Raw genomic sequence first — 15,694 nt, forward strand, 5'->3', positions numbered from 1 at the left:
ATATATATCTTCTCTCTTTGTATGTGTGTGTGTGTATACTTATATATTTCAGGATAGTATGCATGTGTGTGTGCATGTGGTATAATAAAATTACCTGACATATATTTGAGGATCAGGCAGGGTTTTCCTGTAGCAATTTTGATTTTTAACTTTAAGAAGAGTTAAATCTGTAAAATAGTGTATGGAGTTGAGAAGGGTTTCCAAGAAGCGGGTAAAACAACAAGAAATAGGGCACTAAATATTTTAAAAGTCCTAATTATTTAGATTATGATTTTCTTTTTTGGTCAGTTGCCTGAATTCACTGTAATTCTTCAGGAGTTTAGTTCCAGGTTGTTCATCTTTTCCTTTCCTTTCCTTTCCTTTCCTTTCCTTTCCTTTCCTTTCCTTTCCTTTCTTTTCCTTTTCTCTCCTTTGCTCTCCTCTCCTCTCCTCTCCTCTCCTCTCCTCTCCTCTCCTCTCCTCTTCTTTCCTCTTCTCTCCTCTCCTTTCCTTTCCCTTTTCTCTTTCTTATACTCACATTTAATGTTGTACCCTCCTTTCTTTCTTTGAGAATCCTTGATTTTCTGTTGTAACAATACTTGAGAGCTGAAAAATACCTGCACCCAGTCAGTTAATTATGCTAGAATACTCATTCGATGACCTATGTTTATTCCTGATCATATGTTTATTCTAGCATGTTCAGGTTTTATTTTTGCTTAATTTTGAAACAGGCTTATAAGCATTTTTCTACATAAAAGAAAATTTAAAAAAAAAACATTTCTCAGTGTGTAGTAAAGAATTGAACCTTGACTAAAGACCTGTCCTTTGCCCTTGGGTCCTGGGAAGTGATCTCTAAGCCCTTGGAATGCCCTGCGTGATATAAGCATCTTTGTTGGTGTCTTTAGGCTAAGCCAGGCAATCTAATAGTGTGGTTTATGGTAGGTGGCTTTGAGGGACAAGATCTCAGCTCAATACCTCCAGAGACTCTGGGGAAAGAGGTCAGTCATGTGGATAGTCCACCATGGCTACCTGATAGAATCCACTAAAGACTCTGGACACCATGGCCTGAGAGAACTTCCCTAGTAGGCTGTGCTTCAAGTATATCATCATGTATTTTTGTAGGAGGAATTAAAGCTGTCCATTCCTTGACAGAAAGAGCAAAATTGGGTGTTGTACATCTGGAATTCTCCTGCACTTTACCCCATGCATCTCTTCCTTTGACTGATTTTGATGTGTGTATTTTCACTGTAGTAAACTGTAACCATGAATATAACAGCTTTCAGTGAGTTCTGTGAGTCCTTCTGGGAAATTACCAAAACTGAGGGTGATATTTGGGAACCCCAAACTTGCTATTGATGACAAGTGAGAGTGATCTTGGGGACTGTTCCCTAATTCATGCTCAGTTTATGAAAATGTTTTCATAACATAGCGAAAGGGACACCTGGATGGCTCTGTCGGTTGAGCATTCAACCTTGGCTCAAGTGGTGATCTCACAGTGCATGAGTTCCAGCCCTACATAGGGCTTGCTGCTGTCAGTGAAGAACCCGCTTGGATCCTCTGTCCCCCTCTCTTACTGCCACTACCCTGCTCACTCTATCTCTCTCTGTCTTTCTGTCTCTCTCAAAAATAAATAAACATTAAAAATTTTTTAAGTAAATAAATAAATCAGAGTAGAGTTAACTTAACGTGGCAATATATTAGGGTAGTAATATTTTAGCCTGGTAATACTTTAGTATTTATTATGATAAAGGAATTAAAAAATAAAATAATACTTATTTCTCCATTGATGCTATTTCAAATATTATCTTTATGAATTATTGAACTATAACTCAAAAGAAACATTGCTATTTTTAGACACCCAGAAATTTTTTAAACAGTTCAGAATTGTAATATTGCTAACACAAGGTAGGAAATAAAAAATAGAATCAATGAGAATACTAGACACTGCATAGAGAAGGCATGAAATTTTCAGACCTAACTCTTCTCCAAATGAACTCACAGGGTTTTCAGCATATCACTTAAACTGTATTTCCCTTTTCTATTACAATTTTTTTTTGAGGAATGGATAGTGTGCAAGAATATAAGGCATAAGAAAACTTATTTTCTTCAGGGACTTCTTTTTAATGTTTATTTATTTTGAAAAAGAGAGAGTGAGAGGGAGAAATCCAACCAGGCTCCATGCTGTCAGCAACATGGGGCTCAATCTCATGAACCTTAAGATCAAGACCTGAGTTGAAATCAAGAGTCTGCCACTCAACCGACTGAGCCACCCAGGCACCCCCGGGACATTTTTATCATAACACTTTCTTTCACTTCTATGAATTTATATTTTTAAACCAAATTTAATTCGGTAGAAAAACATTAAGTAGAAATGATTGATCATTATAAAAGTCTAGAAAGAAAGTGGTAGTTGTCAATTCTCCTAGAAATACATGAAATAATTCAAAAGCATTTGAGAATGGCTTATTGTTTGTGTAGAAATATCCACTTATATCATGAATGTCTTCTTGGAGCCAAGAAATCATTTGCATCATCTTCAAACACTACTACAAAATTTCATTCAGATTATATATCCTGTTTATAGGCAATAAACCACCACTACATTCTTTCCCCAGTGTTTTGGCCATTGATAATTAAAAATATTTCTAATATGTTTTCCTTGTAATAGAAAAGATATCAATTCAATTCCAATAGATTATAAACTGCTCCTCACTGAAGCTTTAGAAGTCAAAAACCCATCTTCATCAGTATTGTCAGAATGGAGAGAAATTGGGTAATCCAATTCACAATGATCATTGAATTTTAGTGCTATTAGTGGGGACTATTCTTAAGCAAAATTTCTTCTTCATTTCATTAGCTAAGCCACATCCTGAAGCTAATTACAGTTTTCTGTAGTTGGATCCAACAGTGCCATTGTCAAAAACTTGAACTAGCATGAAGAAGTCCAATTCTAATACTGATTTTCCTAATTTATTACATGCATTGTAAGTACTTTCACCTTAGTTAAATAGAATAAATCGCTACATGCCCTGGTCCATAGTGGTGTCCTGATTCTGCATTCTGATTCTAGTTACCTGGCCAGGTCACCAGTCTTTTCGCAGAAATGCTTTTCTCCAGTTCATTCTCTAGAAATTGAAGTTTATTCCCAAATAACAACTTGTAGTTATCTGTAGGAAAACAAAATAAATAGCAAGTGATGGCATTTCTGCACATATAATTATATGTCTCCTTATGTTCTCCTTCCTGATGGGATACCACTAACTTGTCTCAGATTCCTTGATGTTGAACATTTTTTATATCAGGTCCTCTGTTATATTGCACTCTGTTTCCCAAATACATATAGCCTAGCCTTCCCACCTGAAATCCACATGGCTCCTCTACCGTTTTTTTTTTAAAGCAGTATACTTCAACGATGTTCTTAGACATCATTAACTTACTCCTCCATCCCATATATATAAACTGCCACATAAAATGCCACATATCCTGGATTATGGCTATACGCCATTAAAGGTGCAAGTTGGTCTATAAATCATAATAATAAAATAAAATTTCACGTAATACTCTTTCAGTACTCAATAAAGTCTATGAATATATCATATCATAACAATTCTTTAGTAACTTTTTTTTTACTTTGATTTCACTCTCAAGAGTGCTGATCAGTGTGAAATCTCAATTCTCCTAGAAATAACTAAAAATTCAATTTTAGACATGGAATTTAGCTAGATCAAACCCAACAGAGATTATAGCACTTATACTGAACATGGGGGAAAATCAATCAGAAAAGATGTAATGCTTATATAGAGAGATACAAATCTCTAGGAACATCAAAGGAAAGTGAGATGATGAATTATTTGATTAAAGTAACAGGAAAAAGTTTGAGTAGGAAGATACCAATGAAAATGTTAGATAAGCTGCTATCATGCTCACTGGCAAATGTTTCAGGAACACTGATACTGAATAAAGTGAAAACAAATAAAATGCTCTCAATCAGATGCAGAGTCTCCCTCATTTGCAATGAAAGTGCCCTGAATATATGTTTGAAAGTCAAATGTTGAAAGTGTAAAAGTAATATTACATAGTAAGTGAGGTTTTCTTCCAAGGAAGCTAATAAATAATTCTTTAAAAGTAATGTGATATTGGGGCGCCTGGGTGGCGCAGTCGTTAAGCGTCCGACTTCAGCCAGGTCACGATCTCGCGGTCCGTGAGTTCGAGCCCCGCATCAGGCTCTGGGCTGATGGCTCAGAGCCTGGAGCCTGTTTCCGATTCTGTGTCTCCCTCTCTCTCTGCCCCTCCCCCGTTCATGCTCTGTCTCTCTCTATCCCAAAAATAAATAAACGTTGAAAAAAAAAAAATTAAAAAAAAAAAAAATTAAAAAAAAAAAAAAAAAGTAATGTGATATTTGCCTCTCCTGTTGTAAGCAAATTTAGCAGATGGGGGATAAAATTTATGAGAACTCAGATATCATGAAAGCAGATATGATTTCAGGAGACTGGCACTTTACTTCTGTGATCTTCTTCCCCAAAACCCATAACCATAGTCTTAGTATGAGAAAAACATCAGACCAATCCCAACATACCTGACTAGCACTCTGGAAGATATTCTACAACATACCTGAATAGCACTCCGGAAAATTGTCAAGGTCATCAAAAAACAGGAAAATTTGAGAAACTGTCACAATAAAGTTGATCCAACCTAAGGAGATATGATTATTAAAAGTGATGTGGTAACCTAGATGGGGTTCTGGATCACAAAAAAAAAACATCAAGGGAAAAACTAAGGAAATATGAATAAAATATTGACTTTAGGTGATAAGAATGTATCGATATCAGTTCACTAATTGTAACAAATGTACCAAAGTAATATTAGCAATGAGAGAAATGAGGTGTGACATAAAAAGAATTTTGTCAAGAATTCTTAAAACATTTTTGTAAATCTAAAACTATTCTTAAAAATGAAGTTTATTAAATATTAAATAATGCATGAAATAAATGCAAATAAAATGGTTACAATCAATGAAATAAATTCATTTTGTATTCTACCAGCTAAAGTGCAAGAGACATATTCTGTCAAAAGTCTGCAAGTGCTTATTATGATATTACACACAATGTCAGAGAGATGCTATGAAGAAAGTAATATCAAGGAATAAGAATGACAACTACACTAGATAAGCCTTTTGGTTTATAAGCAACAGAGCATCAACTCAGGATGCCTTAAGCAAAATGTTGAATTAATTGAATTGCATAGCCAAACCACAGCAAGAACAGGATGGATATAGCCTTAGGAATGACTACAATCACTGATTCTAGTACCAAATGCACTCAATCTCTCATCTCTGGTGTTTTCAAGATACCAATCTTACTATTTTAGTTAATCATTCCCTATGACTGTCGGCATCTTCATGCACACCTACAGAGCTCCAGCCAAAGAACAAAGAGGATTCTTTCTTGCCAGCCTTAATTAAAAGACCTTAGGCAAGATCACTGGTTGACAAGTCTTGAGTCATGTCTAGCAGAAGCACTCACTGTATCCAGAGTGGTGGACATATGTCTATACATCAGCCTGTCACTGAAGCCAGGGAATAGAGTCATGAACAAGAAGTCACCTGCTATTCAGACAACCTGGTTACTGTGAGGGGAGAAGGTTGTGAAGGGACTACTTTCCAAAGGAAGGAAGTGGTGACACAGACAAGGGGCTGTAGCAGAGGCCAAGCTTTTGAACCAGACAGTTGGAATAAGTTGCATTTATGCTATAAAATTTGTGTAATTTATTTACAATGTTTCCCCAGATGCCAGGAAGTTCAGAGTGAGATTTGTAAATTATATGTTTTTATATTCTTTTTATATTTATATTAAATATGTTTATATTTTGTATTTATTTAAGTAAAATATTTTACTTGGTTTGTGATTGCATATTAACCAGAGTCTCCTTGGTCCATATACTTTCAGCTCTGTTCTCACATTTTCTTTTTTTAAACCTGATTTTGTATGTGTTTATGTTTTTCTTCCTTTTTTAATGAGCCATATCAACTGCTTCTTAGGATTAGGAAATCCATCAGTTTGGATTCACCAAGAAACAGATGCTAAGACAGGATTAGAAATGCAAGCAACTTATTGGGGGAAATGGCTGTGAAGGAGAGAGCGGAGGAGGAAGCAGGCATCAAAAGAGAGAGCCTGCAGAGTGTAATATAGGATGGGCCTGTGATATGACAGGGTAGGAGAAGAGGATTGTGAGGTTACAGGGTCTCAGTAGTTTTAAGAAAGTTTCTTCCAGGACAATGGGGAGTCCGCAGCCCACATCCCCTGTTAGACGTTCCTGTTCCACGAATTACAGGAACAGGCCAGCACTAGCACTGAGAGCATGCCCAGGTATTGGCCGGCAATCATCTGGGGAAGTGGGATCCCAACAGAAATATAGTGCTGGATCTTTAGAGGTGGCGGTTGTTACTGTGAATCAACCACACCCCTTCCCTCATAAGACCTCAATGGCACATCTTTATGGCAACCCTGTGGAAGGAGAATATTACGGACAAAATATGGAGTCCTCTAAATTCAACAATAGTATCATTAAAAGTCATCAAGCAAGGGGAGTCTGGGTGGCTCAGTTGGTTAAGCTTCCGGCTCCAGCTCAGGTCATGATCTTGCAGTTCATGGGTTTGAGCCCTAAGTAGGGCTCTGTGCTGACAGCGTGGAGCCTGGAGCCTGCTTCAGATTCCGTGTCTCCCTCTTTCTCTGCCCCTCCCCTGCTCACACTCATCTGTCTCTCTCAAAAATAAATAAACATTAAAAAATAATTTTTAAAAAGTCATCAAGCAAAAGGCAAAGATAAACACCTATGAGTGGGTTTAGCGGACAGGCTGGGAATCGCATAGAACAATAAGCAGAGGAAGAGGAAGCAGTATTCACAGGCACAGAGCTTGGGTCTCAGTAGGGCCAAGGTCAAGAGTGCCCACCTTGCTCTGGTTTGGAGGAGATCCTCTCTCCTCTTCTAAGCAACTGGACAGCCTATCAAAAAGAGTCCCTCTGAAGATCACCAGGTATCCTCTTTCACTTCTCGGGTGTGATCCCTTAAAACTTTTAAACTGTAAAATTAAGACAAATAAAAGGAAGTATGTTACTCCCGCAATAGCAAGTGTCAATCCAGAGCTTGACAGAAAGCAAACTTTAGAGTTTCTGAGTACACACTCTGATAGCAGAACATAGATCATTTAATACAGCAGAGCTCATGTTTGTAGCTGATAATGCCCTGTGCCCCCCTCCCCCTGGAGAACAGACTATCCATTTCAACATCCCATTATTAAAAAGTTGGTTATGTGATTTTAAAACGTAAGCTTATTAATAACCTGGTTACATTAGACAGGTTTCTCCAGAGAAACAGAACCAATAAAGAAAGAGAGAGATTTGTTTAGAAATTGGCTTAGGCAGTTATGGACCCCAAGAATTTCCATACTCTGCCATCTACATGGTTGGAACTAGGAAACATGTTGGTATAAATCAGTCCAAGTCCAAAGGCTTAAGAACCAGGAGTTCCTGGTTTAAATACCAGGAGTCCAAGGGTTGAAGAAGCAGGAGCTCTGATTCAGATGCTGATCTCATCCAGAAACACTCTGCTACCTGGGTATCTTTTAACCCATTCAAGGTGACATAAAATTAACCACCACGGATTGTAATAATGTGCTTATGGGTTTTAGGAGCAGAAGAGGCAGTAATGAGTGATTAGATGAATCATCTCATGAAGGACCAAATGCCAGTTGTTGGTTTTTAGGCTCTATACAACAAACAGTAATAATGGCAGGCAGTGCATGCCTTGCAAGCACGTTATTAACATCATAATAAAAATAACATTCTGATCTTTCATTCCAGTTTTGCAAATCATCTTTTTATGGCCCTGTGTTTTTAAAAGAGGAAGGCAAATGCAGGAGAGTAGTGGTAGGGGGTGTTTTATTTCCTTCTGTACCTGAAGACAAAATGATAACATCAGAGCCATTTCAGAATAAGCAAAAAATATATACAGTACAGACAGCAGGTGGTATCACATGTGCCAAATTAACTTTGTCCAAATAAATCTTTTCTGTATAATCCCCAGCTGTGTAGAAAAGAACAAACCTATGAGAGTCTCCCCATGACAACATTTAAAAGGAAGATGCTATTGGTGGTGTCTTGAGTAAAGCAGTAAGTTTATGTTGGAGTGTTAGGAAATTTTTCTTTTTTTTTTTCTCTCTTATTTCTGCCGCAGCATATGTTGTGATTTGTCTCCTCATTATTATTAAAATTCAATACTGGTAGTTATAGTATAAGCAGGATCGATGATGGATAATTTCCTCCCTTCTCTGCCTTCCTTGTTATTATTTTTTAGAATGGAATAGAAGCAGAAATATATTTCTAAAATCAAATGTTAAGAATTGCTGAATTGGAAAGAACCTTAAAGTTTCTATAGGCAAACATCCTATGTAATAATGTAAGAGGGCCTTTATGAATTGCTCAAAGTGACAGTATTGGGAGCCACTGTTGGATCTAGTTTCTTCGTATTTTCTGCCCAGTGGTTCCATTTCTCTACCAAATATAGTTGTCTTCACTTTTTCTACTATGTTGTCATTAATTTTTTTCAGTAACTCCCTTTTCCCCTGAATATTCTGACCTCTTGTAAAGGCATGACCTTCTTCTCCAGGTGGGTCTGGCTGTGTAGATAGATATTAGAGAAAACTTTCTCCACTAAGGGTTGGCTAGTTTCTAAGTAGCTTTGCTCCCTGACATCTAAACAGAATGATCTCAATGATTTGGCAGTCATAATTCACATAGAAACTGCTGTTGTATTGAATGTCTAAATCCAAAGAAAATGACAGGAAATGAAGACATATGTTTGGGTCTGGGAAAGAAATATTTAGAAATGTGTATATATGGTAGGTATTAAGTGAATTAAATGTTGAGGTTTTTCTAAGATATCTCCCAATTAAACAAAATAGGTAGTTGTCTATTTGATTCAAGCCTAAAATCATCCACGATTAGGAAGCAAAAACAATCTGAAATAGGAATGAGGTTCCCTAAAGCTTGGAAAAGTCATTTATTCCAATATCCAATTTGTGTTTTTTTTTTCTTTAGGTAAACATCATTAAAATGTGTCAAGGGAGCCAATTTAGTACAATTGGGAAGTTGAAGAAAACGAACATGAATTCTAGAAAACAGCAGAAAATTACGCCAGTATAAGATATGCCTTATATTCCAATAAAATAAAATAACCCAATACATTACATTTAAATAATTACTTACAGAATATTAAGGTGACAATTAGATATATTTCTTTTTTTTCTTAGTGTTTACTTATTTATTTTGAGAGGCAGAGAGACAGAGAGAGCAGGGGAGGGACAGAGAGGGAGGAAGACGGAGAAAATCCCAAGCAGTCTCTGCACCAGCAGCACTGAGCCGGACACAGGGCTCAAATTCATGAACTGAGAGATCATGATCTGAACCGAAACCAAGAGTGGGACACTTAGCCTACTGAGCCACCCAGGCGCCCTGAGTAGATATATATCTTAAAGTTCATTATCTAGGTGGGTGAAAACAAGGCTGCAATCATGCCTCTCTTTGAACACAGGAAGCACTCTGTAGATTTGTTAAACTGTATTATATTGAATGAATAAATATTGTGAATTAAAGTAGGGTGCCTTGTTGGTAATAATTAAAACATTTTGGAGATAGTTTCAGTGACCAACACAATGATCTACTCTGCCTTCCCTTTTCCCCTAAGAAATGAAAAACAATGCAAAGGCATTGCATCTATACAAATGCAAGGTTCCAGCTATCACAAGAATATCATGGCAACCATTAAGGAGTGCAAATAATTTTATGTCTCACTTGGAATGAGAAAGAGGAATATAGTTCAGCAAAGCTGCTATGTTCTCAGCAGTTAAACACATATACACATGCACATGCACACACAGGTATAGTTTAGAATTAGTGAAATTTGGCATATTGTCTATTCTAGTTGTCTATTCTTTGTTCCTAAAACTTCTTCAGGAAGTTGAAATAATCATAATATTTTGAGTATATGCATTTTTAATTCTGTTCTGTGGGAAAAAAACTTGCTCAAATATTTTTACCCGGAAACTAAATGGAGATATAGTTATTTCTGCTTTTTAAATCCCTTTTCTACTCCTCAAACCCCAGATCTTCCTTTTGTTTCACTTATACAGATGAAGACAAAATTACACTCAATAAAATTTAATTAAAGAATCTAAATTACACAAGTTCACTATACTATGGCAGATTTTGAAATTTTAATTGAGGATAATATGATTTATATCCTGCAAAGAAAGATGTTGATTCATGATTTTTTCTGTTATGCTTATATATAAACAGAAATATTTGTATAGTTCAAAATATTTGCTTTTTAAAATTAAACGACAGAGATAAGTCATCCAAGAGCACAGCAGAAAGAGCAGACATTTTCACTCTGACACTTCAAATGGCATTTGCAAGTGTGACTGATCATAATGTGGTAAAATCCTTCTTTCTGTCAGTTTCTATGTGAGAAGCACAATTGGAAACAGTGTGAAAATCTTCTCCCGTGTTATTCATGTTTCCATTCAAAATCAGAGAACAATGGAACACATCTTGTATGCATGAAAATGTTGTAAGTAAAAGGGAAATGCAGTCCCTGAGAATTGGTATTATTATTAGCTGTCTAATCGTCAGTAGAACATGGGTGAGAACTTTCCATCTACAGTCAGATGACTTGGGTCCCACCACAGCCTGGCCACTTTCTAGTTATGCACACCTTCATCAAGTTACATACCTTTTGAAGACTCGGTTTTATGATGTAGAGAAGTGAGATAATAATTGTTACTTAGAAATTTCTTATGGACATAAATGATGTAATAGGCTTAGCACTGGACGTGGCATATCATATATTAATGAATTAATACTGGTTTTAATTTGCTTTTGTGAAATTAGAGGACAGAGCGTTTGTGTTTTTATGGAGCAATGTTCATTGCTAACTATGGCTATTATTTATATAAGCTTTTCACATGCCTATATGGATACTGTCTAAGAATATCTACATCTAGAGGTGCCTGAGTGGCTTAGTGGATTAAGCATGCAACTCTTGATTTTGGCTCAGGTCATGATCTCACAGTTCCTGGGATCAAGCCCCAAGCTGGGCTCTGTGCTGAGCATGATACCTGCTTGGGATTCTCTATCTTCCTCTCTCACTGCTCCACCACTACTCATGCATGTGCACACGTCATCTCTCTCAAAATAAATAAAACTTTTTAAAAAATGTATTGAAAATAATCTCTGTGTCCAATAGTTCTTACAAAAAATTATGATTAATAATTAATTCACAAAATTCTACATTTCCTTCAAGAGTCAGGCACTGTTGGAAATCCTAATGCAATTTTTAAACAGAAAATTGCAAAATACAGAAATTTAAGCAGCAAAATCATTCCCCTTCATTAACAAAATCGTTTATGTATAAAGCCATTTCCTCAGTTTATTTTTTTTAATTTTTTTTAATATTTATTTATTTTTGAAGGAGAGAGAGACAGAGTGTGAGTGGGGGAGGGGCAGAGAGAGAGGGAGACACAGAATTGGAAGCAGGCCCTGGGCTCTGAGCTGTCAGCACAGAGCCCGATGCGGGGCTCCAACCCACGAACTGTGAGATCATGACCTGAGCCGAAGTTGGAAGCTCAACCAACTGAGCCACCCAGGCGCCCCAGCCATTTCCTCAGTTTAAAGTCAAGTATTAGTGAGTGTGTCACGATATCTAACTGGTATCTAAGAAATACTAAATTATGTAAAATAAAGAAAAAAACAGGGGAGAAGCATAGAAGAATTTGCTACTTTCTAGGAACTTTCCTCTTAATTTATGAACATGCTAAAGCATACCAATAGGTAATTTATAAGAAACGGGAAAGAAAAAAAAACAGCTAATATGATGAGTACTTCAAATATTATTAAATACACATATACAAGATTCTTTAATATGAGACAAGAATACACTACTTGAGATCAACTCCAAAATATATTGATCATTTTTTGTCTGTTTGCAACACAATTATTGCCACACAGAGACCTTAACAAGTCAAATACCACTATTCTGATCTGAATGCCATTATACACCTATCAGGGCTTTGTAGATCTGTCATGATTTCTATTATATTAAGATAAAATTTCCTTGCACTAGGACCAAAATATTTCATAAAACCACCATTATGTATTTGGCTTTCCTAGGTGCTTGCTGCATGAAGGCAGATTTCATATGTATTTAAACATTCATAGCACAGATGTTCTGTGGCTTATACATCACACTCCCGGAAAATCCAGTACTGTTTGTTCTGTCTAGCTGTTGAGACATTTATAATAATTTTTATAATTTTCACAAAGGTCATAAGAAACTTTCAGCATTTGCAAATATATACTATGGGTGCTCAGCAATATTAAAATACTTTAGACTACATATTAACAGAATGTTCCGATGACTGACTAGATTATATAAAGATTTTCAAAAGTATAAAGCATAACATGATTGAAAACTAGGCTATATTGATATTTAGTCAATTGCAAAATACCAGTAAAAAGTAAGTAATTTAGATTTCCCGAAATTCAAAGGTAAAAACAAATGTAAGAAAAATGCTATGTTCTATGCAAGAATATTTTCTAATGAAATTACTTTTGGATTACCTCAAATATCAAAGCCATGTTGAGATTGTTAAAAGGAATCAATTTCTTCAAGTCTTAAAATACTAAAAGGAAAATGTTATTAAAATAACCTCATGGAGTATAGGATTATATAGTGGAGATAGGAGCAATGCAAATAATTAGTAATTTTGAATCCTCCCTGAAATTTCTTTAGTAACTGGCATAATATATTTTCCAAATAATCTGTTACATCTGATGTAATTATTTTTCTTCCACATATTTTTAATGATATAATCTAAGCTTTCAGAAAATTCAAGAACTCCAAATATACATATAAATATATATGTATGTATGTGTGTGTGTGTGTATGTGTGTATATATATACACACACACACACACACACACACATGCACACACATCCAGATATATGTATGTGTGTATATGTACATAAATATATATCTCCACAGTGCAGTGCACAAGAGAAATTGCTTTGCCAGTGCTGAATAGACATGAAAAAATATATAGAGTATCTACACTCTGCAAAGAGTTGTCAGTTTAATACTAGGTGAAATCCTATTGAAAATATTTAGTCCTTTAAATAGTATATATTTTTATTTACCATGTTAATTTTTTACATGGGTCACATATTCTTTTTTTTTAAGTGTATTTATTTATTTTGAGAGAAAGAGACAGAGCATGAGTAGGGGAAGGACAGAGAAAGTGGGAGAGAGAGAATCCCAAGCAGATTTTGTGCAGCCAACAGAGGACTGGATCTCAGAAACTGAGATCACGACCTGAGCCAAAATCAAGAGTCGGTAGCTTAACCAACTGAGCCACCCAGGGGACCCATATTCTTTTTTTTTTTTTTAATTTAATGTTTATTTATTTTTGAGAGAGGGAGAGAGACAGACAGAATGTAAGCAGGTGTGGGGCAGAGGGAGGGAGACACAGAATGCGAAGCAGGCTCCAGGATCTGAGCTGTCAGCACAGAGACTGACGCAGGGCTTGATCCCATGAACTGTGAGATCATGACCTGAGCAGAGTTGGGCACTTAACCGACTGAGCCATCCAGGTGTCCCCAGGGGCCCCAAGGGGCCCCATATTCTTAATTAGAGGCTTTTTTGTATTTATTCTTCTGTGTTACAAAGTTAAATACTTTAAATACAAACTCAGACGTTGCAATATTTGCTTTTGCTGGAATTGTGAGAAAATAATACTCTTTGTCACTTCTATTCTTATACTGCAGTAAAGGTGGAGAATAACTATCCCGAGCTTTGGGTGCCACAGACACAAAAGACAACTGTTGCCTCTGATCTGTAGCAGAAGGTGGATTAAAATGGTCCTGGAAGGTTCTACTTGGACATAAGAGTAAACCCACAGTGAACTCTGATGACTGCATAGAAAGTCTTGTCAATCTTGGCCTGAAGATATGGATCAGTGCTAAAAACAAAAAGCCACATGAGCTCCTGATAGAAAATAATTCTATCACAAAGGCAAGACTTTGACAGCACCACCTTCTATTTTGCTTAATCATAAAATCATCAATTCCAGAAAAACGGAGTCAATCAACATATTAAAGTGGAATCTGAAAAACAAAACAAATGAACAGACACAGAAAACCAAAAAGACAGATATAGGAAGCAAACTTGTGGTTGCCAGAGGGAAGAGGTAGGGGAATGGGTGAAACAGGAAAAGGAGATTAAGAGGTACAAACCTTTAGTTTTAAATAAGTGAGTCACTGGGTTGAAAAGGACAGCATAGGGAATATAGTCAACAATATTGTAATAATGTTGTATAGTGACGGTGACAGATGGTAACTACATTTATTGTGGTGAGCACTGAGTAATGTACAGAATTGTTAAATCACTGTGTTGTATACCTGATACTAATGTAACAGTGTATGTCAACTATATAAAAAGTGATGTTCTAAGTGCGGTTTTTTTCCAGAGTTTGCAATATACAAAAAAACAGTAAGTTTCAATATTACACCAGCTGCTATGGAATTTATTTTAATGTTCTCTTTGTAGAACTCAATATTATTTCTTAATTTCATTACTTTCTTTTCACAACTGAATTAATAGTTAACTAGTTTAAGTCCAAAAATTGTCCATTGGAGGCTAACAATTTTACACATGCCAAATAGAATTTTAATTTTGCTCTACTGTTACAAAGATAAGCCATGCTTTAAAAAGTGACATTAGGGGTGCCTGGGTGGCTCAGTCGGTTAAGTGTCTGACTTCAGCTCAGGTCATGATCTCACGGTTTTTGGCTTTGAGCCCCACTTCGGGCTCTGTGCTGACAGCTAGATTCTGTCTCCCTCTTTCTCTGACCCTCCTCTGCTCATGCTCTGTCTCTCTCTCAAATATAAACATTTTATGGGGTGCCTGGGTGGCTCAGTCGGTTGGGCATCTGACTTCGGCTCAGGTCACGATCTCGCGGTCCGTGAGTTTGAGCCCCGCGTCGGGCTCTGGGCTGATGATCAGAGCCTGGAGCCTGCTTCCGATTCTGTGTCTCCCTCTCTCTCTGCCCCTCCCCCGTTCATGCTCTGTCTCTCTCTGTCTCAAAAATAAACGTTAAAAAAAAGTTTTAAAAATAAACATTTTTAAAAAATTTTTTAAAAACTGACATTAGAATTTTATACCTGTTTTTATTTTACACTCATTTTATAAAATCACATGAAAAGAATGAAATAAAAGTCATTCCAAACCACACCACACTGATATGCAAAGTTGGTGACTTTGACAAAACTGATTTGTTAGAGCCAGCTGGCAGCAACATCGTGTAATAGTTCAAAATATTCTTTCACTAATCAAGGTATGAAAATCTGAATCTGGCACACAAAAGGAGATAAGGGGTGCTAACGTGCAATGCATGAAAGTTGTGTGAGTGTTAGAAGGATCAAAATAAAGAATATTTTACTAGACAAGCTCATCGCATCTCTTAAAGTAGAGAAAATTGTATTCACACTTATAAAGAAAGAAATGTGAATCTAAATTACTAGATGTTAGAACACAATATGCCAGGAAAGAAATACTTCCAAATGGTTTAAAACCCATTCTCCTGTCCATGTTTTCATCACCTCT

At 36.3% G+C, this 15,694-nt stretch overlaps 1 long non-coding RNA gene across 1 annotated transcript in view; it reads left to right on the forward strand.

The window, feature by feature from the left end:
- Positions 1–14,410, forward strand: part of LOC123599226 — a 47,861-nt gene extending 33,451 nt beyond the window's left edge. The window contains exon 4 of the long non-coding RNA XR_006713053.1: positions 13,858–14,410. This is a non-coding gene — a long non-coding RNA (uncharacterized LOC123599226). The remainder of the gene's footprint in view (positions 1–13,857) is intronic.
- The last annotated feature ends 1,284 nt before the right edge of the window (positions 14,411–15,694 follow it).

The sequence above is a fragment of the Leopardus geoffroyi genome, chromosome A1 (assembly GCF_018350155.1).
Source record: "Leopardus geoffroyi isolate Oge1 chromosome A1, O.geoffroyi_Oge1_pat1.0, whole genome shotgun sequence".
NCBI lineage: Eukaryota > Metazoa > Chordata > Mammalia > Carnivora > Felidae > Leopardus > Leopardus geoffroyi.